The 22,371-nt window shown below is 39.4% G+C and overlaps 1 protein-coding gene and 1 non-coding gene across 2 annotated transcripts in view; both read left to right on the forward strand.

Moving 5' to 3' along the window:
- LOC139695237 (serine/threonine-protein kinase NIM1-like) overlaps nt 1-22,371 on the forward strand; it is a gene marked incomplete at its 5' end in the record, with an annotated part of 163,910 nt that overhangs the window by 110,255 nt on the left and 31,284 nt on the right. The gene's annotated exons all lie outside the window — the stretch shown is intronic.
- TRNAH-GUG (transfer RNA histidin (anticodon GUG)) lies at nt 9,810-9,881 on the forward strand. Its single transcript has one exon. It is a non-coding gene; the product is annotated as a tRNA-His (tRNA).

The raw sequence follows: 22,371 nt of genomic DNA on the forward strand, positions 1-22,371 counted from the left end.
ATCTGTCGCCTCTTTAATTTTAATATTTTTTTTTGGAAATTTCATGCCTTTTACGTGTACAATAATCCTTTTTTTTATAACTTCATTTAGTGTCAAAGAACCTGAATTTTCATGCCGAAAAGGAAGGATAGTTCGCGATTTTTTTCATCCGACCATCAAAATCCAAGTTAATTGGCATGTTTGTTCTTTATTTCTATGAATCCTAGCCATAAAAATGCCATTAGTCGAGCGTGTATGTTGAACAAATGAAATAAAAAATTATTTCACTCAGCCGAAATCTTTCTCCAAACAGCATTGAAGTAAGTTTGTAGTTGTAATAGGACTTAGTTTTACAAGTGAACACGTGTAAACGCCAAATGAAATATTTTTACGTCGGAAAACCTAAAGGTTTGGATAATTTTTTTTACGTAATGATATTTCTATTTATTTCTATTTTTCGTATACAATAGTCGTATAATCTTCGCCATTTATGATATACAAAGAATTACAGACAATCAATACAGCATATGTACATTACACATATACCATAGTGGTATGATCTTCATAATATACAATAGTAGTATACATTCAAAATTTATTACTGAAATACTCATCCTGTTCCTGCTAAGCCAGCCAGTTCAGGTTTGACAGCAGGTGCCACGTAAATGAAAAGGAGAGCTTAATGTGTGAGCAATTATAAAGCTACATATAATCTGTGTCAAGTTTTGTCCCAAGTCTTAATCCATTCGGTATAATAGCCAGTCTTTTATTCCTTCTTTCACAGTATTTACTGACTGGAATATTCTTAAATCTGTAGGTATTTCATTAAAAATTAGACGTACAGTTACCTCCAATTTTCTTCTACCTTGATTTGTATGAATTGTTTTTGTTATATATTTAATATTGCCCCTTAATGATAATTCCTTTTTATTTAAATCAGGAATTTTATATTTGTCATAAAAATAGTTTCCTATTGTAATGGCATATCTGTTCAGCCTGTGTACAGGCAGAATACCAAATTTTTGAAAGCTATTTCTTCCATTTGGAATATTTATATTTTTTGATGTAGCCTCAGACGCTTTCTCTATAGGATTTTTTGCTATTTATTTTTTAGTATATTAATTTTTGTCGAACCAGTGGATCCTCAGACGGTTACATCATATATTAAAACACTCTCAACCAGTGCAAAATACACTATTTCGATGACATTCAAACTTGCAAAACTGGTAATGTTGTGAAATTGACGAAGGATGTAATTTAACTTGTTATTTATTTTTAAAATATGTTCACTAAAGTTAATATTTTGGCCAGTGATTACCACCAGGTAATTATATTTATTTACTTGTTCCAGCATGGGGTAATTATAATTATTGGTGAGGTAATGTAGGCAGTAATGTGAATGAATCTACAGTTGAGTATCTATGATGTCAGAGGTTTTGTGTTTCACAAACTTGAATTTGGATTTTTTCTCATTGATAACGAGATTATTATCATGTACCCGTTTACTGATATTATTTAAGTCCAGTTTCATGCCCTGAATAGCTGCTTGTAGTACCCTATGCTTCGATATAAGTACTGCATCATCGGCATACAATATCAACTCGCAGAATCGACTGCACTTAAATTTATGTATATTATAAATAGTAAAGGGCCAAGAATTGATCCTTGTGGCACCCCTGATTCTATGTCATGATCTTCACTCTAAGAATTATTTATTTTAGAGACTAACTTTCGATCTTTTAAATAATTAGAAAGCCAAAGGTTGATGGGTCCATGAACTCCTATAAAATAAAATTTTTTTAACAATATATTGTGATCTAATGTGTCAAAGCAAAAAAAATCTATAAATTTTATTACCGTGTGAAGCCTTCTATCCATTCCACCTGTGATACTGTTCACAATTAGTTCAATTGTTTGTGTTGTCCCTTTATTTCTTTGGAAACAAAATTCAAATTTTGATATTGTTTCATACTTATTCCAGGAAATTCAGCAAATTGTCTGCCATCAACTTTTCCATGATTTTTGAAATTGCCAGTAGCATTGATATTGGGCGATAATTATTCAAGTCTTTATGAGATCCTCCTTTGTAATTAGGTCTTATGACAGCTTTTTCAAACCATTAGAGATTGTTGCATGATTTAAAATATCCTTTAATACTGCTATTATATTAGGGCACCTTTTCAGGTCCATTATTCTAATACAATCATGCTCCATTTGTTTCATATCCATTCCGTTAATAATCTTATGTATGTCATCCTCTGTTGATAAATTTATTACTATCCTATTTACTTCGTTCTTCCTATTAACCTTACTCAGCGGAGTTTTGCCACTATCTTTCAGGCAAGCTATTTCTTTGGTTAAATGTTTGGAGAATATGGAAGTGATCTCTTGAACGGAATTTATGTGACCAAAATATCTTTTCAGGTATTCAATTGTTGTATTCTTCATTTAATCTTTTCAGGTCTTTATCTGTATCTCAATTCATTTCTCTTTCTGTTAAACTGTTCAAAGTGCTCAATATTTTCCTCATGCTACCCTTATTTTCATTAATTTGATCTGTATGAAATTTATTTTTATCTTTCATTATTTCATTTCTGACATAGTACCTATATTTCTGGTATTTTATTCTATATTTATAGTATATCTATATTTTAGCGTTGGACTGCTGACCGGAGGGTCCCGGGTTCGATTCCCGGGCAAGGCACTCTGGGCACCTGCAGCTCCACCCAAGCCAAAGTGATTTTTCGGGTACCAGGTCTTCCTGGGAAACCGTAACCGGAACAGGGAAAGGAACTGGCCCCCCTACCCTGATGTGTGAATTTTTACACGCCGTATAGGGTTTAGTCCTGGGTGATCTCTACCTTCACCTACTAAACCGACCTTCGGGTTGATTACTGCGTTTTATATATATATATATATATATATATACATATATGTAGATGATTACGTCGACGTAACACGGAAGTGCCGAATAATAAATTGGACAGCAAAAAACAAACAATATAGAAACACATAAAAAGAACACTCACACGTTATTTCTTGATAAATTCGACGGAATTCTGCTCCGTCTTCATCGGAAGATAGAGAAGTAATGTATGTATATATATATATATATATATATATATATATATATATATATGTGTGTGTATATATATATATATATATATATATATATATATATATATATATATATATATACACATACATACATATATACACATTCACACGGTACTTATTGGTAAGATTAAAAAATTACTTGAAAAAAGACGAATTCTAAGAAGGTAGTGAAAAATCCTATACGAAGGGTGTATATTTTATTAAATATACTTTATTTTAAGCTAACCTCTCAGTTGGCGTCCTCGTTTCCAGCCATCTGCGAGCTCCGCCCATTGCCCTACTCCTTTTTCTCCGCGATCCCTCACCCCCCTCCCCCTTGGACACGCTCACCCCTCTCGAAACCCCCTTGGACACGCTCTCCCCCACCTTCCGAAACCCACCCACCCACTCAGCTCTATTCTCCCTCTCATCCATATTCCGCTCGTGTCAAAATATTCACAGTCTCGCTTTGGCGGGCGAAATGCGTCCGCATTCGGGGAAAAATGGATCACGAAAAAACGTCAAAATGTGTAAAAAAAAGGGTCGAGAGAATGCCATTAATAAAAATGCAAATCAAAGGCAGCGAACGCACGAAAATGAAAATGTTCAGATCGTTTCCTGTCTCCGTGAGGGAGGCGAGTGAGTGGTCTTAGGGAGATGGCAAATCATTTAGCGCTGACGTCTCCCCGAGAATCGTGTTATTCTTTCAATTTTTATTAGTTTCCCCTTCCGCTGCCCTAGCTCCGTTTCTCGGAATCCACTTTTCATTAACCCGCTAAGGAAGCCATTAATATTTTCTGGCGGAATGATTAAGTAGAATGCATAGAGAGGAGAAGGAATAATTGTATCTTTCCTGCGGACCTTATTCCGCGAATTCTTACTAGTTAGTGTCGTTCCTATTCAAGATGTCCGTCTTGGGAAAATCCGAAAAAATAAAGCGGCTTTCGGATTCTGTCCTCGAGTAAGTCACGTCGCCAGTGAAACCACGCGTAGCGCAAATAGAAGAAACAGCTCAATTCGCGGAGAATGTTTGCTGCGAGCGAAATAAGATGCCAACAGCAACCGATTTGAGATATGGAAATAAAGAACCGACTGCATGAAGGAAGACTGCATTCAATCAATCTTCGGATTGAAGGATTGAGTGAATGAATGGGATCGTTGACGTGGAACTGAGAATGAGAACTGAGAAAATCACGACACTGCTGTAAGAATTATGATGGGAGCCCCTCGTTGACCGTAAGTTTAAATAAATATTAAATTTACTGCGTACATTTGAGGTAGGTTACTTATCTAGGATGTTAAAGGCATATTTCAGTCCCCGACTTACTTTGGTAGGTCAGATCAAGCATGTCAAATCAGGGAGATTTATTGTTGAACGGAGAGATTTAAAATGTCAGTTTTTCCTCGTACCATTAAAGATCAAAATACTCGTGAGTGCGAAGGGGACAATTAGAATTGGTAGTGTATATATTTGTCGATATCCGACATATTTCTTCCTGCATGTTATTTTTTTATTTAATAGTAGACCCATATTTTCAACAGCTCTACATCATGATTTGAATCTAAGTATTCTGCTATTGAATATTTACTTTTTTGTGTGATTAGAATTCATCGAGTGCATGATCAAACTAATATTTGTGTGCAGGTTTACGTTATTTGGTTTAGCGTGTTTCGTTATTCTCTTCCTATGGGTGGTGACCTAACACCTCCCGCCACACGCCCCCACGACGGCTTGCGGGATATTATGTAGATGTAGATGGGCAGAGTGAAAGTCGTCTGCTTCTTAAGCCTGATCATAAGTAAGGAGCCGAGGCGTCTGGAATCCAAAGAAGGCACTAAAAGACTTGAGTGTGCTCTCCATGAGTCACTCAAGGTAGGAATGCGCGTGACGCCACTGAAGAATCCTCCCTAGTTGCATTCACGTTTGTGCACGTATCACCATGGGTGGGGTCTGTTTGCGCGAGATACCACCGCTTGTCACCAACGAGGGAGCATTTAATGTCCATTATTCTTTATTTTGTTTGACTTATCTTCGGGGAAGGTTAAATGCTTTGCTTGGATTGAACGGACGAAATGGATCTTGGCTAAGCTGCTGGTGTGTTTAGGGTGTACGGAGAGAGTGGTCCGAGTTTTGTCTTAGCATTCTTCTGTATGAGAATCCAAAGATTGCTACGATAGGTTGGTTGTGCATATGCCACACGTCCATCCCTCGCCCGGAGCCAAGTCGAACTAACGTCAGTTCCATTCTTTCCGCAATGTGATGATGACCTTAAAACTTTCCTCCCAGATTCTGGTTCAACCAGATCCCAAATCAATATCGTTTGCAAATCTTATTTTATCTCAGATTAATAATTATTATTTTATTCATTGCTTTGTTAACTCTTAACCTTGAAAATTAAAATTTCATTTTGATAAAATGCCCACGAATACAGGTTACATTGGTGATATTGGGTGCCCATGTAGTGTATTATTTATGGCTTTTGTTAGCATGCGATAATTGATCGCTTTATAAATAGATGAACGGAGAAGTGAACGGTTTTGGTTCTTTTGTGTCTCGTAAGCTATTGTTTGAATAAATTCAACTAAAACTGTTTCAAACTATTCGTGATAAATTAGAAAAAACACATGTGCATATCAAGTCTCGATAAATACCACACATTTGTTTTAGAAGATCATTGATTGACTTTTCTTGCCGTCTATGGTTATATTATTACATGTTATCGAGAACATACGTAAAATCTGACCACTCATTTGAAAGGCTTCAACGTAATGTGCATTAAGGACGAGTACGCTTTAGTCTCGATGCATATTGATATGATGTGTCATGCGTTGTGTTCTTCTTGGACTTGGAGTTCCTTTGATTTGTTTGGTGCATAATTGATTAACGTGGTACTAGTTCGAAGGGGATTTCCTAGATGCATTAATTGCGTGTCGTGCATCTTTCGGGATTAAAATATGTATCGCAGAGCAATACACCTTTTTGTTCGGAATATCTGGATGTCCTCACTCACTCATCAATAGATGTTCTTTCGGGGTCGTTAACTGACACTTATTCAAATTATATATTCCAAAAATTATCTATTTTTATGTGAAATAATTTTAACCTATGGAAGTGAAAATTCCGGTTTTTAATTTCTCTGCGATACGGCTCTCACCGGATTCATTACTTTTATTTATCATTATTTTCAACCGGAACTTGGGAATTCATCGGTGCAATAGATTGTAAACACTTCGTTACCTTTCGGAGTAAGAATGGTTTTGGCTGAGATTAAGTTAATGAATACGGATGGCCTTTGGCAGGATTTCGGCGGGCGAGTAACCATTGGGCCTCGAGCATGTTACTGATATACTACCCAGTCCAATTAATACGCGAACTGAGGCCATGAAGACCTTATTTTTCAAAATTTAGTCTACATCGATTTTATCCCCTTCAAAGCATTCTCCATTCGTTGCTATGCACTTATTCAATCTTCTTTTCCACTGTTTAAAGCACCCCTGGAAGTCCTCGGCAGTTAGGCTTTTTAGTTTTCTCGTCGTTTCTTGCTTTATTGTGTCCACATCTTCCCAATGATGTCCCAAAAATTATCTATTTTTATGTGAAATAATTTTAACCTATGGAAGTGAAAATTCCGGTTTTTAATTTCTCTGCGATACGGCTCTCACCGGATTCATTACTTTTATTTATCATTATTTTCAACCGGAACTTGGGAATTCATCGGTGCAATAGATTGTAAACACTTCGTTACCTTTCGGAGTAAGAATGGTTTTGGCTGAGATTAAGTTAATGAATACGGATGGCCTTTGGCAGGATTTCGGCGGGCGAGTAACCATTGGGCCTCGAGCATGTTACTGATATACTACCCAGTCCAATTAATACGCGAACTGAGGCCATGAAGACCTTATTTTTCAAAATTTAGTCTACATCGATTTTATCCCCTTCAAAGCATTCTCCATTCGTTGCTATGCACTTATTCAATCTTCTTTTCCACTGTTTAAAGCACCCCTGGAAGTCCTCGGCAGTTAGGCTTTTTAGTTTTCTCGTCGTTTCTTGCTTTATTGTGTCCACATCTTCCCAATGATGTCCCCTCATCACTTTTTTGCATTTTGGGAATGGGAAAAAGTCGCAAAGGGGGGCGAGATCTGGCGAATAAGGAGGATGATCAAGGATCAAGGTGATTGAATTTTTTTACCAGAAAATGGCGAACAATTGGGCGAAGCAACTTTTGGGCGGTCACGATTTTTGCACGTATTTTATTTTCAACCCAAACGCATGCAAGTCTCTGCTGTCCTTTTGTCATCGTTGCTGTGCAACAGGGTTTTGTTATCATTTCAAGAAATCCCATGCTTTACGTGGAATAATGGGATTGTCCTAAATACTGTTAGATCGCTTTGTCTTAACCGTGCAGCCATCATCATCACGGGTTGTAAATCCGAGAATCGGTTTTCAGCGGCAGTTTCCGTGTTCCCATGAGCTGAGGGCGCCATACGTACAACGGGGCACCATACGTACGAGGGTCATCCGGAAAGTAGTACCCGTTCGTGCCGCATGAAGTGCTGACGACGCGAGTAGCCGCTGGACGAGGTCAGATAGCTTCAGTGGCTTGTCTGCCTTCTCTGAGCCAAGTTGCGTGACGCTAGCATTGCCTGTGTTGTTTCTGTGATTGTTTACAATGTTTAAAAAAATTGAGAATGCCGCCAGTTGTGAAGTGAGGGCAGTGATTAAATTCCTCAATGCAAGAAACGTTCGCCCATGTGATATTCATCGCCAATTAAAGGAGGTGTATGGAGACAATGTAATGGACGAGTCGTCTGTTCGGCGGTGGTGTCGCAACTTCAACATGGGGAGGGGGAACACACACGACGATGAGCGTTCGGAGAGACCGTCTGTCATTACAGACCAACTGGTGAGCTCAGTTGACGAATTCGTGAGGAACGATCGGCGCGTCACAATTGATGACATCTGTGAGCATTTTCCCAATGTTTCTCGAACAATTGTTCATGAAATTGTTAAACACCATCTGCATTATGCAAAAATTTGTGCAATATGGGTCCCTCGCGTATCTCAATGAGCTGGCGGCGAAGGACTATGCAGCAGGAATACAGAAACTTGTCACACGTTATGACAAATGCCTTAATTTGCTTGGAGATTATGTTGAGAAGTAGTTTAAAGTATCCTCTTTCAAATAAAATTTTTTATGTTTGTTAATATTTACTTTTGTGTCTTTATTTCACGAACGGGTACTACTTTCCGGATGACCCTCGTACAACGGATTCATTCCTTTATGTGACCCACTGTGATCGGATTTGAATGGCGCCCGCCTCTCGGGAAAACAAGCGATCCGAGTTCCATTGCTTTTCGATTCAATCGCTGAGGGATCGTGTTTATTATTCCACGCGGAAAAAAATGATATTCCGCCTCAAGGAAAAAGGTTAGGAGCGTCTGAAGGTCGGACGACCTTTTAGGAAATCCAGAATGGGAACGTCCAAAAAATCCAGTCCATCCAGTGCTCGCATTGCGTGAGATGTTACGGCGCGAAATGATGGCCTCAGTGAAATCCCTATGAGGTAATCTTATTTAGATATGACCGTGGATCATGTTTAAACGTTGATGAGAAATATTCACAGTTTGCGTATTCATTACTATGGAGGCCAATATTATTTTTGTGGGTTCCCTTGCAAATCCTCGATTACGGTGCGACCACATTTTATTCTTTACTGGTATATTTCAATCTTATTAGTAAAAGAATTTTCTCTTTAAATGCATCCTTTTCTTAAAATAAATCCTTTTTAGTTTTCCAAATTTGGCTAAAACGGAAGAATTTTTTCTGTTTTAATCACCTAAAATATAGAAAGTATAAAATTGAGCTTCTTACCGCCTCTTTTCAGACCAAATGTATTAAATAATACTTCCTTAAGCCGTAAATTGTGTGTGTATTTGTAAGTTCCCGAATACGGTCCCTGGATTTAATTTCCTAGTAAACCTATTACGAAAATACCTCCGTGTAAATGTGATCGTTCTAATATTTTAATTTTGCATATTGATCCCTGACGAGGGATTAACTTTCCCCGAAAATCAACGCACAAATGTCTCTCCCCGTACCCTTTTTACTTTCACAGTGGCATAAAAAACCATTTTACGGCCTAAAGAAGTGTTATTTAATATAATAAACTAAAATGTAGACAACTAATCTCAAACAGAAGCCAATGAACATCATATTTGAGAACGAGAGAGGTTTTCTTAAGACAAATATTCCAAAGAATAAATGTTTCCCAGACAGTTACTCCATAAGCGGCGATTTAAACTAACGCGCGTTAACATTCCATGTTCTCCTCCCACTTGCTGCCGTGGTAATGGACGCGGGATTGAACAACGCCGCCTGACGAGCTGGAGGAGGCTACATAAGTGGGGTGGGTGGGAACAAATCCGTGATGCTCGCGTTGGGGAATATTCAGCGTGGAAAATGTCGAGAGCATTGCGGGAGGCGTGCACGTCTAATCGCCGCGCCGACCGAGGCTGAGAGGCACAGCGCTCTGGTGACGCCGTCCTTGGGAGCTTTCGACGGGAAGTGAATTTTAAACGCTTCCCGTCACTCCTCAGCTTTCCCGCCCGAGAAGGCGGCAAATCCCGGTGGCCGTCGTTCGCCGAGAAAGAGAAAGGCCCCTCTCCGGTCGAACGGGTGCGGAAAGTGGAGTGGTCTTCTTTCATAATCGTTCTCTCACAACGCCTCGAGATAGCCGTGATCGTATAGTGGTTAGTACTTTGCGTTGTGGCCGCAACAACCCAGGTTCGAATCCTGGTCACGGCAGTGTTTCATACACTGAAACGGCACGAGGTATATTTTTTTCTCTAAAGATTTTTAAAAAATTTCTCACTTATTTGATACATTTTTTCAATTCGCCAGTTAAACGCAAAATAAAATTTTTTTTGATGGTCATATTTTATGTTTTCCATCGCGTATCTGTAACATTCGCGCATATGAATGGTTCCATTATAGATCCCAGTGAAACTTATACTTATAAAGTTCCGGGAAAATATTGGCGTAAAATTTGCGGATGTATTGAAAAAAATATTAATATTAATAATTGCAGCATTTTATTGCATAGCATGTTTCTACTTGGGTAATGTTACGATGAATAAATGTTAAGATTTTTCATGGATCCCTCATACTACAGCATTCGTTCCCCCCTCATAATTGGCTAGTTCAATCTTTTCTATTCGTCTTGTTTATTTGAGATACTTTTAGATGGTGGGGTTTTTTGTGCTCAGCGTCCATCTTTTCCTATTTTATAACGAATACAATCCTGATACTTTGAAAAAATCTGAAATTGAGTACTTAAACAATTGCATTATAATTACGAAAGCTCGGTTTTTGTTAATAATAGCATGAGTTAAAAAATGGAGGAGAATTCCTAGTTTCTTTATAAACACTGGCGTGTCAGGCAGTTTTATATGCTTCGTAGTGATCAAAATATTCATTAAACTGTTATGAATGGTCAATCTATTTTTATACACCCGGAAAGGCTACTCATTCTATTGTATCTGAAAAATTGTAAAATACTTAAAATGAATTCTCAAACGATACAAACCCTGCCGTTTGTTCACTTATGATTTTTGCGAGCAGGTCAAAGTATCACTAGCATTCTTTTTAATTATCCCCGTAGTGTGCCAGCTGAAATTCTACACTTGTCTTTTGCGTGAAAATTAATTCTTTTAAAACATTACTGTCTTGATAAAAAACTCATAACAAATAATTTGCTATTGTATATTTCCGTTGCTATTAAACTAATTTCTCCCTCAAACTTTTGGGAATACATTGAGCTCTTACCCTCTTCAATGTCTTTATTGCATCCATATGAATCAAGGGAAAGAATCAATTTTTTTTCCTTGCAATTAAATATTCTATTTAAAATATTTTATTTGGATTCACTAATCCGTGAAATTTATAAATACCGCTTTGGAAATAGAAGAATGTTTATTTTATTTTGGCGCGTGGTCTGAAAAGTCAATTACGTTCCAATTTTCTGGAAAATCTTATTTAAATCATTTCAATTATCCTGGGTTTCCACGTTTACCAAAGTTATGTAATTAAAGAACCTCGCGTGCGTTTAGTCAAACAACGGTTGTGGTATTAATGGCGTTGAATTCACTCTAGCGTAAGTCCTATATTTTACTATGATATATTTGACTGAACGCCACTTTGTCTCTTGAACCGTGATATAGAACGATTAGAAAGAATGATATATATGTTTGAATTTGGCGCATTAAAATGTAATAGGGGCAGTTATTTTCATATGTTGCAGCCTAATGAAAGAAATATAGTTCCTCAAAAATTGTCTGAAAATCAACCAACAGATGTTAATACCACGTAAGATAAGTTTCATTGATGGGCTTCTCATATGAAATTGCATAACTAAGGTAATTCTATTGCCTAGTTCACATGTTGTTATATAGTCGTTGTTAGTGTTGTTATGGCTTGATTAGTTTAACAATTATTTGGCATTTCCATATTGAATTTCCCTTGCATATATAATTTCAAAATAAAATAGTCAATAGGCTCGAATGAGTGATTCATTAGCGTCAATGTACTTAGAAAGCAATTTCATTCATGTAATCAATTCATGCGTAATATGAACAATATTTGTGTCTCGACCTTTCCTTATCAGCAATCACAGCACTTTACCAAGATTTTCTTCAATTTAAAATTAAAATATCACTCTTCGTTTCCTCTGGTAACATTCCGATAAACATTTGCCCTTGAACGTAATTCGAAATCTTTCAGGTCCGTGCCGTTCAGACTACCCAAAGCGTTTATTAGTAAATTATAAAATACGCACTCAAACTCTTAATGAGACTGCACGTAAAAGTATGCATTCACCTATCATTCTGATTTTCTTCTTGTGTAAGAGTAAATATTTCATTCATGACTCATATTTTAATTAAAATTAAATATGTCCACAGTCTTCCTGTCCTTTTTGAATTCCGATAGTTGTAAAGCAGGAAAATGGTTGATCCACTCATTTTGCTTACAACAAATAATGTTTTCACTATTTTTAAACGCAATTCATGCATTGGAGAAATCTCAGAGAGGCTACAATAACCAAAGGATATGGTATTGACAGAGATAATGGAAGCACTTGTTGACTTAATGGAAGCGATTGATAACTTCCTTTAGTAATGGATGAGATTGGGTGACAGATGACGACGGAAACGCGCGTTTCTGCTGAAAATATTGAGGCTTTACTTTAGTGTTTAAAATGCACTTTCAAATATTTTAAACTTCATACGACTGTGCATTGCAAGAAAATAATAATGACTTAACTATTTTAAGCAAAGTTTGTCACGTGTGCTCATGGGAAAGTCGATAATGACTCGAGAAAACTAAACATCGGTGTCAAAACATGAAATTACCCGTTTGGACATTTCCCTGATAATAATTTACCCCCCCCCCGTTCGTGTCCGTTTCTTTGGAGATAATCCAAACATATAAACCGCATGCTCAGAGTTTAAAATTAAGATACTACTTACAAAGTCTTCAAAGAATTATGCATAAAATATTCGAAATTAACTTGACTTCAATTAGCAGTGCTTCTTAAATTACGACAATCAGCGTGTTATTCGTTTTTTTTATCGCTGCTGTTGGAGTCACTCCCCAGGGCGGCGTCAATTAACCGGAAAATCTCGATGCAACGCTCATGCACTAAAGAGGGGCTCTGTTCACGCACCCCTAGGGTTTGGGTGGGGGGAGGGGTGGAGTCCCCCCCCCCTGATGAGACATTCCAGGCCAATGCCCTGTTTTCTCATGCTTGCATGGGCATCGGGATGGTGTGAGGATAGCCCTCGCATGCCACACACGAATCACATATGACGTGTGGCGAGTGCCATCCCCCCTTAGGTAGGGAGTCCCCCCCACCCCCTGCTCCCACCCGCCCCCTCCCTCGAGTAGTCGCATTCCTCCCAAGGCCATATTCCGGGGTCCTCGCCCATCGGCGTCTTCCCCCGCCCCCTCCCCCTCGCCCTTCTCCCGCCCACTCAAATCGAATTCCCTCCTTATCGCCCTTGCCCCCCTCCCCACCCCCCACTCCCCCCATTCCCCGCTCCCTCCCGGCCGCTTTCTTTTCTGTCACGCAAAGGCAATTGCCACAGCCCCCCCAGCCCTTTCCCTCCCTCCCTTCCCCTCCTCCTCTGCTCCTCCTTTCCGCACTTCCCCCTTCCCGCCACTCCCTTTCCATATTTCCCCTGCAACAATTCCCTGCCTCTTGAACCAGTGTTACCAAATTTGGGGATTTTTCGAAATAAAAGTTACGCCCCCACTCCCCAATTATCTCGACCGTATTCATATTTATCCGGCTATGTCATGCAATTGATAGATTCTTCATGTTCTTTGACATATATCATCGCCGCTTTATTCGTTATTACTGAGGAGAGAGCGCAGCTGTGGAAGACAATACACAAAACTGTCCCCCTGAACATTAATTGCTCAACTGGGAAATGCGAATTGCAAGTCAAATAATGCCAGGACACGCACGGCGCCATCATTAATTGACTGGAAACGTACGATGGCAACTATAATGTAAAAGCCAGTCTAAGACGAATACAAATGAAGACTCGGGAGGCGCTTCTTTAATGGGGGGCACGGAAAAATAGATGGGACCTCGTTGGAAATAGGCTAGATTCCATCTGACGGATTTTGCGTGGGAACATCTAATGGAAACGTTCGGAATAGGTCCCTTTTCACGTTTTCCAGGTCACATTTGGAACATCTGGCGAGCAGTTGGAATCCCTAGGATAAAATTTTAAGGAATTAAGCCAAGTACTAGTAAGCTCCGCTTTATTTGTGAAAAGTCGTCGTGAAAAGTGGTGTGCCTGTGATATAGAGGGTAGAGAGAGAGAGTAGGGTGCGAGTACCTTCTGACGCTTAAATACGTATTTAGACGATGCGTGGGTTTTCATAAACCTACAGAATCGTACGAGTAACTCGAGATTATTTGGGAAAATTCACTGTGTTGACTGTTTGAAACGTCCTAGTAAAAACATCAAGATTTGAGTATAGTGGTGACGGCTGAAGTTCTCATTTGTTTCCTCGGAAAATGTTCGATCATAACAAATAATATGTACCGAAACAGCGCACGATCGAAAAGCGCACTGGTCGTCTCCCATTTTTTTGACGCACGCCATATTGCCGCATAGTTCCAGAGTTAAGGCTGCTACTCCTTGAACGCCCTTTGGCCACCCACCTCTATGAGAGTGTTTAGGATGTGGAATGGATTTGCAAGTGCAGGCACGTGATGTAATAACCATGGCTGGCGAAATTTTATTGGAAAAAGTAGATACGATGGTAGGCTGAAAACTAATGCACTCATTCTTGTAGACCACAAACAAAATGACCTTCAGAAGCACTCCTGGTGGCATGAGGAAGTAACATTCCCCCTCAACACGCATGAGCAGGTTTGAGGTCGTTACATTCATCCAGTGTATGTTGAGAAGCGAGTCCAACTGGGTGTTGATATCGAATATTTGCCTTCACCTCATCGTCCGAGGTGTAATGATTACCCTTGAGGCGTCTCTTGAGTTGAGGAATAATATAAAAATCGCAAGGCGCAAGATAGGGGGATTGAGTAGCGTTTTATTTGTTCTCGTCTGTGAGAGGGCGTGGCACCCATCGCGCACAGATTTTACGGTATTATAATTGTACAATAATGAAGCCGACACGTTCCTTGGATATTCCAATATGGTTTGCGATACGCTTTTGTGTGATTCGTCGGTATTTTGGGTTGGTGTGGTGGCTAAGGTACTGACTTCCCACCCTGAGGGCCCGGGTTCTAATCCCGGCGGCGAAGGATATTTGTCAGTTGTGTACCCATCTCTACTTGAGGTGCTTTGTGGAGAGTACTTCAAGTGAGTACGCCGTCCATTGGATGGGACGTTAAGCGCCTTGGCGCCTTTTGTCAAGAGCAGGCCAGTGCCGACGCCGGGTTTCCCTTCCCCCTTCAACCTTTCCTGCCCATCCCTAATGGCGCAAATGGCCTATCAGCTGTCGGGTACCTCCCATAATAACTGCTCCCGATTCTTTGATACATTTTTCACTTCTCATTCGCCTTTATCTGCGAGGCGTTTGAACTATTTCCCACAAGATGTCATGACCATAAAATGTTTTTTATTACTGGTGGAATGCCATCTCTGTTATTGCTTCGACCACGTAGTCGTACGTGGGATGCGAACTCTCAAATCTTCAGAAAGGATTCGTGTGCTCACCAAATTATTATTCAATCTAATTCGAGACATCATTTTTCTAAAATATTGGCTGGGTACGCTACGCAGTGTTTAAGAGAACACCCAATGGCCCGATATCTCATGTCTACATCTAGAAATAACTTGAAGTACGCAATTGAACCAAACACGGTCGAGACAAGAAAGCCAATCCTTAAGAGTCTCCTCCATTTCCTGTGAGTGGGGTTTGACGATATGATGAGGGGGAAGGCAGAAATGACAATAGAGCAACGCTCTAGAGCCAATACAACCGTCAAAACACGCTCTTTACACAACAGATAGAAGGGGAAAGTAGGAGGAAATTAATTTTTATCAACTTGAGGTTTGTCAACTGAAATTCCGTTGCTGGGCGGATCTGAGAGTGCGTTTTCATGCAGATAGGGTAAACTGACAGGAAGCTGAGGGACTGTGTGAAACAGCATCGCTCCTGTTTCCATGACAGAGAAGCAGCATCCCTGTTTGCTGACAATTTATTTGACAACGGCCTAGAAAGTGACCTCACTGGATCCAGGCCTACCTTTCTTGAGCTATGAAAATCTTAGAAGGTGCAAGTTTTGAATGCTGCATACGTGCCCGGCGACCTCCTCAGTGCCCCGCTCATTCTTCCTCAAACTTTCACCTTATCGCTAACACTTCCACGATCCCAAGTCCCCGCAACTCACAGGATTGCCCGCCAGAGGTCCTGTTCTCCTCCCACCGCCCCAACCCAATCCGCGCTTCCTCCCATCGCCCTGCTTTTCCCTCGTTTCCATCGCTGCATAATGGTTGAGGTTCACTCTCTCGTATCCTATTTGCGTTTCAGCTAGCAACGAAACTCTTTGGTTTTGCAGCTATATTCAATTTTTTATGCATTCCAATCGACACTTGATAGATTTCAATTAACGATATTTATTGGGGAAGTTACATGCATCCTTAGACAAAACATTTTAGTTTTCCATGTATTAATAAATAAATTATATTTCACCTATAAGGATTTGCATCGCGAATAAAAATGATTCCGTTCGAACTGCGATACGAGTTGAAAGATGGAGAAAATAACGTGACAAAGTGCTGTGACAATCGATTAATAATGGCTTATTTATATGTACCAATTCTCTGGTGAATCACTGCCGACGAATATGCAAAATTCCACCCGCTCAAAACATGACACTGGGTTTTCTTTTGAGAAACCATTTGATCTGGCCACGCATTTTGCTATTCGATTGTTTTCCATGATATTTAACCATTTGAACAATGCATCAGGCGCTCAAATCCCCCTCTCCGCCCCCCCCCCTCTCCCCTTGCCCTCACCCACTCCTCCCCACGATATGCGCAGTCTTCATTTTTCAATGAAATTCAAATGAATTGGGAACTAAACCAGTTTTCATTGATTTTAATAAGAAGTGCGTAATGTTACCTTGGATATCGTGGTGTTATGTGGTCAATCTATATCCGAATCCCTTCGCGTTAGAATAAAGGACAAGCGAACTGAAAATCTTGAGAAAATAGACGTTTGACTTGGCCGTATATATAATTTTGAAAACTGAAAAGTCAGCTAGGCAAATTGTTGCTGTCAATTTCAGCTCAGAATGCAAAGGGTTCTCAGCATCAGTTCCTGCTGAGCAGATTGATGGAGTAGTAGAGCGGGATTCGTATTACCTTTCAGCGAGGGATAGCGTCAGTTATGTGTTATAATATTTTATCCACCAAATTATTTCACTGTTCTTTTAAAAAGGTGTTTCACATCTTTCCTTTTTCACTCTTTGAAGCTTTTATTTTCAGCCGAATTTTATGGTCTATGCCACAGAATTTTGGTAAATGCCAAGTTTTATTTTTTCATTAGGATATTTTAGGGTGTGGCTTCAGTTAGGATGGAGTTTTAAAAATTATTTTAAATTTTTCTTCTCCCAATTTTATGGACTGAGGCGAAGGATTTTAGTGCTTTACGGGAGTCTGATGTGAGTGAGGTCATCACGGGGTGTCTGGGTGTCACAGCACGGAGTCTGTCTGAAAACCGGAAGTGCTCTATGGAGAACGGACAAACCTCCTGACTCCATCCAGGCCTCGTAGAAGGGAATGTAGTGTATACATTAGGATATCGATCTTAGGATTTCAACGTAAATCCACGTTTTGTAGGCCCCCTGGGCACGTTGAAGTATTATCCTGGTCACTGTCCTTGTGTGTGTGTGTGTGTGTGTGTGTTAATGCTTGATTATAGTTCTGCTTTTAATTGCAAATTGGGGTCACGATGAATCAAATGCGAATTTTGAGCAACTGTAAACTTGATATTTAAAGGTTTGATTTATATTTTAAGGAGTGATTAGATTTTTTTAATCAGATTAAAAACTTTACTGATTGACATTTTTATCATTTATCTCGGTAGAAATCTGAAAAGTTATTAATTAATTTAGATTAAGAATAGTAGATTCCCTTAGGTTTTTTCTTCAACTGCTGAATTGCACATTTTTATTTTTGAATAATGTTTTAGGATATATTTTGATTTATTTAACTTTTCGGGGATATCATTGTCTCTCGAATTTTATAGTCCGTCTTTTTTTTCGTAGTGCATCAAATCTATATATTTCCGGAATTTCAAAGATATTTCTGTTCGTATAAAATCTACTGGTCCAAATCTGCGCTAACTAATGACTAATTCACAAATCAAGCGAAAATTGATGGACACCAGCTATACGAAGAACTGAATTTTAGAATAGGAAATTATCAACAAGAGATTCCACTATCGAAGGCACACTAAAACATTTTTGAAAAATCTATTTCAATATTGGAATGTAATATAAATTGTTTTATTTCTTTTGTTTATCCAGCGATTGATTGTTTACTTATTTCAGGTAAACATGAGTGATTGGTGGTCGGAAAAACCGCAAATGTTTACGTATGCCATCTGATTCGTGCACTTATAAGCATACGTTGAGCAGCCATGATGGCAAGACAAAGAAAGCTAATTTCAATTCGTTAATTTCCTCAGATACTGTTTAAGCCATCAATACAGTTATCAACCCAAAAGTCGGTTTGGTTTGTGATTGTAGAGTGCACTCAGTACTAAGTGTACCATATACAACGCGTGAAATTCACCTTTCAGGGTTGTGTGCCTACTCCCTATGCCGGTTAAGGTGTTTCCTATGAACTCTGGCCCTACCGTTAGTATGAAGGCAGATAAAGAAACTTCGAACTTCCACATAAAGATTTGATATTTCACACGACCATGGTTTCGATCCTGCGCCCTGATGATGGTGCGTAGCATCTAAACCATGGTCGTGTGAAGTATTAAATCTTTATGTGGAAGTGCAAAGTTTCTTTTTCTGCCCTCATCATGAAGGAATTCCACAAATTTAATCCTGAAACAGTTATGTTCTACAGTCAGTAGACCAACTCCCCACCCCTGGACTACTGCGACCCCCACGGATATTATTACGAAATAATAATATTGTATCGTTGGGGGAGGGAGTAATTGATTGTGATCTCAATCAATGAGGCATGTTATTACTGACTTAATTACCATTCTTAACGTTTGACTTTGGCAAGGTCATCGCATATGGTAATTTCCTTTATTGGTTGATTATTATTAATTTTTACTTAATGACAGTTTTTGTTTTGCGAGTGAGTTTGCCGTAAGAATTTATGAAATCCATTCCATACTGGAAATGTCTGACTTTTCAAAGCTTACTGTGATGTGTTAAGGAATGCAGGTAAATATGTATAGTTCATAGTTCATGATTGAGATGGCATTGAGATTGTTACTCTTAAAAATTCGAGGAAGCGCTCGCAGGTGATGTAAGCTAAAAAAATCAGAGCGTATGGCGTTGCGAGTGGTGATTGGTGGATGGGAGGGGGAGCAGGCCGGCCGATCGCGATCACTGCTGGGGGAACGCGTTCGGCGAGAGTGCCGGTCAACCGTCTTTTTGTCGGAGATTTCCGTCGATATATAAGACATGGCGTCCTGCGCTAATGACATATCATTGCTGGCTAAAAAGGTTTCAAATTATTTCATACCTATTCTCAAACTAAAAAAAAATACTGTCAATTATTATTGCAATTTTAATACATCGATAAAATCGATATGTTTTGTTTTTACTACAATTTACTTCAGCACAAAAGTTCCTTCATTTTGGCCGACCACATTTTTGTTTTACTTTTATCGCAATATCCTTTCAGGCGGAAATGTATTGGTTTGTTTTATATTATAATTTTCAAGACAGAAACAGATAAAAACTTTCTCTCATTTTGCGATCACGCATATAAACATATATTTGCTCAGCTCTCTATTCCATTTTTCCACACTTTTGCTGATGCTTCCCTCAGCAGAGATGTTGTCCAATAGTGACGGACCGCTGATAATAGCTCAGATTGTGTACGAATCAATTTTCACTGTCATGTTTGAATGAAATCTGTTCGAATTAATACGGAAAATATGTATCCTCCGTCAAATATTTATCAGAGAATAAACTGATTAACTTGCATTACTTAATATATCCTCTGAGATGGGTGCAGGTTTCTCAAATACAAACAGTGCAATAACTGCGTGGATGCTGTCCTGAGTTGTTTTGCCATATCTCGTTTTGCCGTGGATGCTCGTGTTTCGTTGCCCATGGCCCAGTATGACTCCACTGCCTCGCATAAAATTCCCACTCTCGTCCCCCTTCTAGGCCCCGTTTCCTCTCGCCCCCCCCCCACAACCTTCCCCACACCCTCTTCCCTCCACCCTCGCAATAATACCTCAAGTGTTTTGATGGAGAGATCCCAAGGCGGATTACACCGCGTTCCCTCGCTCCCATGAGTCACGAGAAAGACTTATTTTTTCCGCCGTCACAACCACTTCGCACTCCGCCTCTCCTCCCTGGCGTTTGCGCCGAAAAGCGACGCGCACACAAGCACACACGCACACACACATACAAACACGCGTGGGAACGGCACATAATAATATCTAACCGGCGCCGACTCGGATATTTTATTTATATTTGCGCCTTCCACTAGTCGGGTGAAGAGGAATGCAGCATCAGTGCCGCCCTCGAGCGAGCGAGCGGGCGCTCTTGGTACTACGAAGCACGAAACAACGATTTCGCGCCTCCGACGGCGATATTTGAAAAATCGAGTATGAGCGACTGGTGAGGAAAAGCGGTTGGACTCGTTTATAGTTACATCCAATTAGGCATGGTAGTTCAGAGGAATACATCGCTTTTCCGTTAAAGTATAGTCAGTCGCTAGCGTAAAACAATTAATAAGGAATTAATCAATTTTCGAAGTAATTTCTTTTCAAGTAATTTTTTAGTGCATAAGATTAATGCCTAATTCTTTTTATATAACTCGTATCTTTCAAAATTATGGTTGAGTCCATCCTGAAAATATGTAATAATATATTTTACTTTTCAATAGTTTTCTTCTTTATTGTATGATATAATTCTAATAAATTTGAAAAACAATTTCAAAGGGGTCATATTGTTTAAGTGTTATAGTACATGTTACTGCCGTAAATATCCCTTTAGCTACCCGTAAATGTATCACTTGCCAAACATGGGTCTTCCAACCGCGATTTCGTGCTAATAAATGAAGTAAATTATAGAATATTGAGCGCCAGCGAAACTTTCGAAAAGGAATAATTAATTTCTCATCACGCAAAACGTACAAGGTTTATATAAAAATTATCGGGAAAAATTCTGGGAATAGATTTGTTCATAGGTAGCACTACAATGCCTCAAAGTTCATTCCTTGAGCGTTGACGCACTTATGCCAGCGGCTTTTCCACGACTCAAAGGATCCCGGTTGGCGGATTCCAGAAGGTCCTTAAGGGTAGTCGAGCAAGCTTCTTTGACGGCACTAAGGGTCCCAATAAGTTGCCCTTTGAGGGAGGATTTCACTTCTGGGATTAGGAAATACTCTGCTGTGCCAATTAGGGACTGTTATGCGGTTGGGGAATCGTCACAATGCCGTTGCAGAAGGTCTTCGCTAGCAGACACTCGACTCTGCTTTTGGTCGCCCACCAAGACTTTCGGGACGAGTTTAGCGCAGATCTTTCGTATCGCCAAATTTTCACTGGTAATGACCTGCACTGTCACTATCTTATCAATGACAATATACGATCTGCGAACATTCGAACTCTTAAACGACGGTCTGAATTCAGCACTTCACGCACACGCGAGGAAAAAATTGTTATCAATACTATTTATTCAAAACGTGTGATCCTAACGTTAATCAGATGATCTGCTCTGAATGAAAATCGTGACGGCGCTATTAAATTCATGTTATAATGATCTATTTCCGCTACCACCAAGGAAAATCAAGGGGAAAAGGCTGTGCGATTCGTTTGTTCTCATGTGCTTTGCCGAGTGAGGATGGAGCTGTAAGGCCAAAATCACGGCTTCAAATGTAATTAAGTGAATGCTAACACTCTTCTGACCCTGGCTGGTATTTTCCTGGTTTTTTCAAACCCCTTTCAAAAGATTAATTTCAGATACTTTTCCCACTGCATTGGACTCTTTCGACCAAGAGTCTAACCTAATTTTCTCGGCTCCTGGGGCATAATGGCCTCTCAACAATCGCTGGCCTAGTGATTTCGGCAATTGTATGGATTTGTTTGGACCAGGAATGTTCCATTGAATGAACCATCTTACTATTCCTCCATCTTTTGTAAAAAAAAATTGCCAGCGAGATTTCAAAGAGTACCGTCAGAATATAATTTTGTTATCTTGACTGCGATTGTCACTATAAATCTCCGTTCACTTAATTTTCCTTATAGATATACTTATCTAGACTACTACTCTACTAGACTACATCTACATCTACATAATACCCCGCAAGCCGCCGCAAGGGCGTGTGGCGGGGGAAACTACTACTACTACTACTCTCTACTTAGAAGGATCTATGCACGATTCCCATGTTTTTCCAATTAACGCCTTTGAATTTTTGAATTTCCCAATAAATCTGACTGAAAAAATATCTCTGAAATATGAAGTTTTCAGAGTATAAACTAAGGTATATATTGAATTTAATGAGAATACTATAGGGGTCTACGTAGGGGTGGTAAAATACAATTT

The sequence above is a fragment of the Hetaerina americana genome, unplaced genomic scaffold, assembly GCF_022747635.1.
Source record: "Hetaerina americana unplaced genomic scaffold, ioHetAmer1.1.p SCAF_6, whole genome shotgun sequence".
NCBI lineage: Eukaryota > Metazoa > Arthropoda > Insecta > Odonata > Calopterygidae > Hetaerina > Hetaerina americana.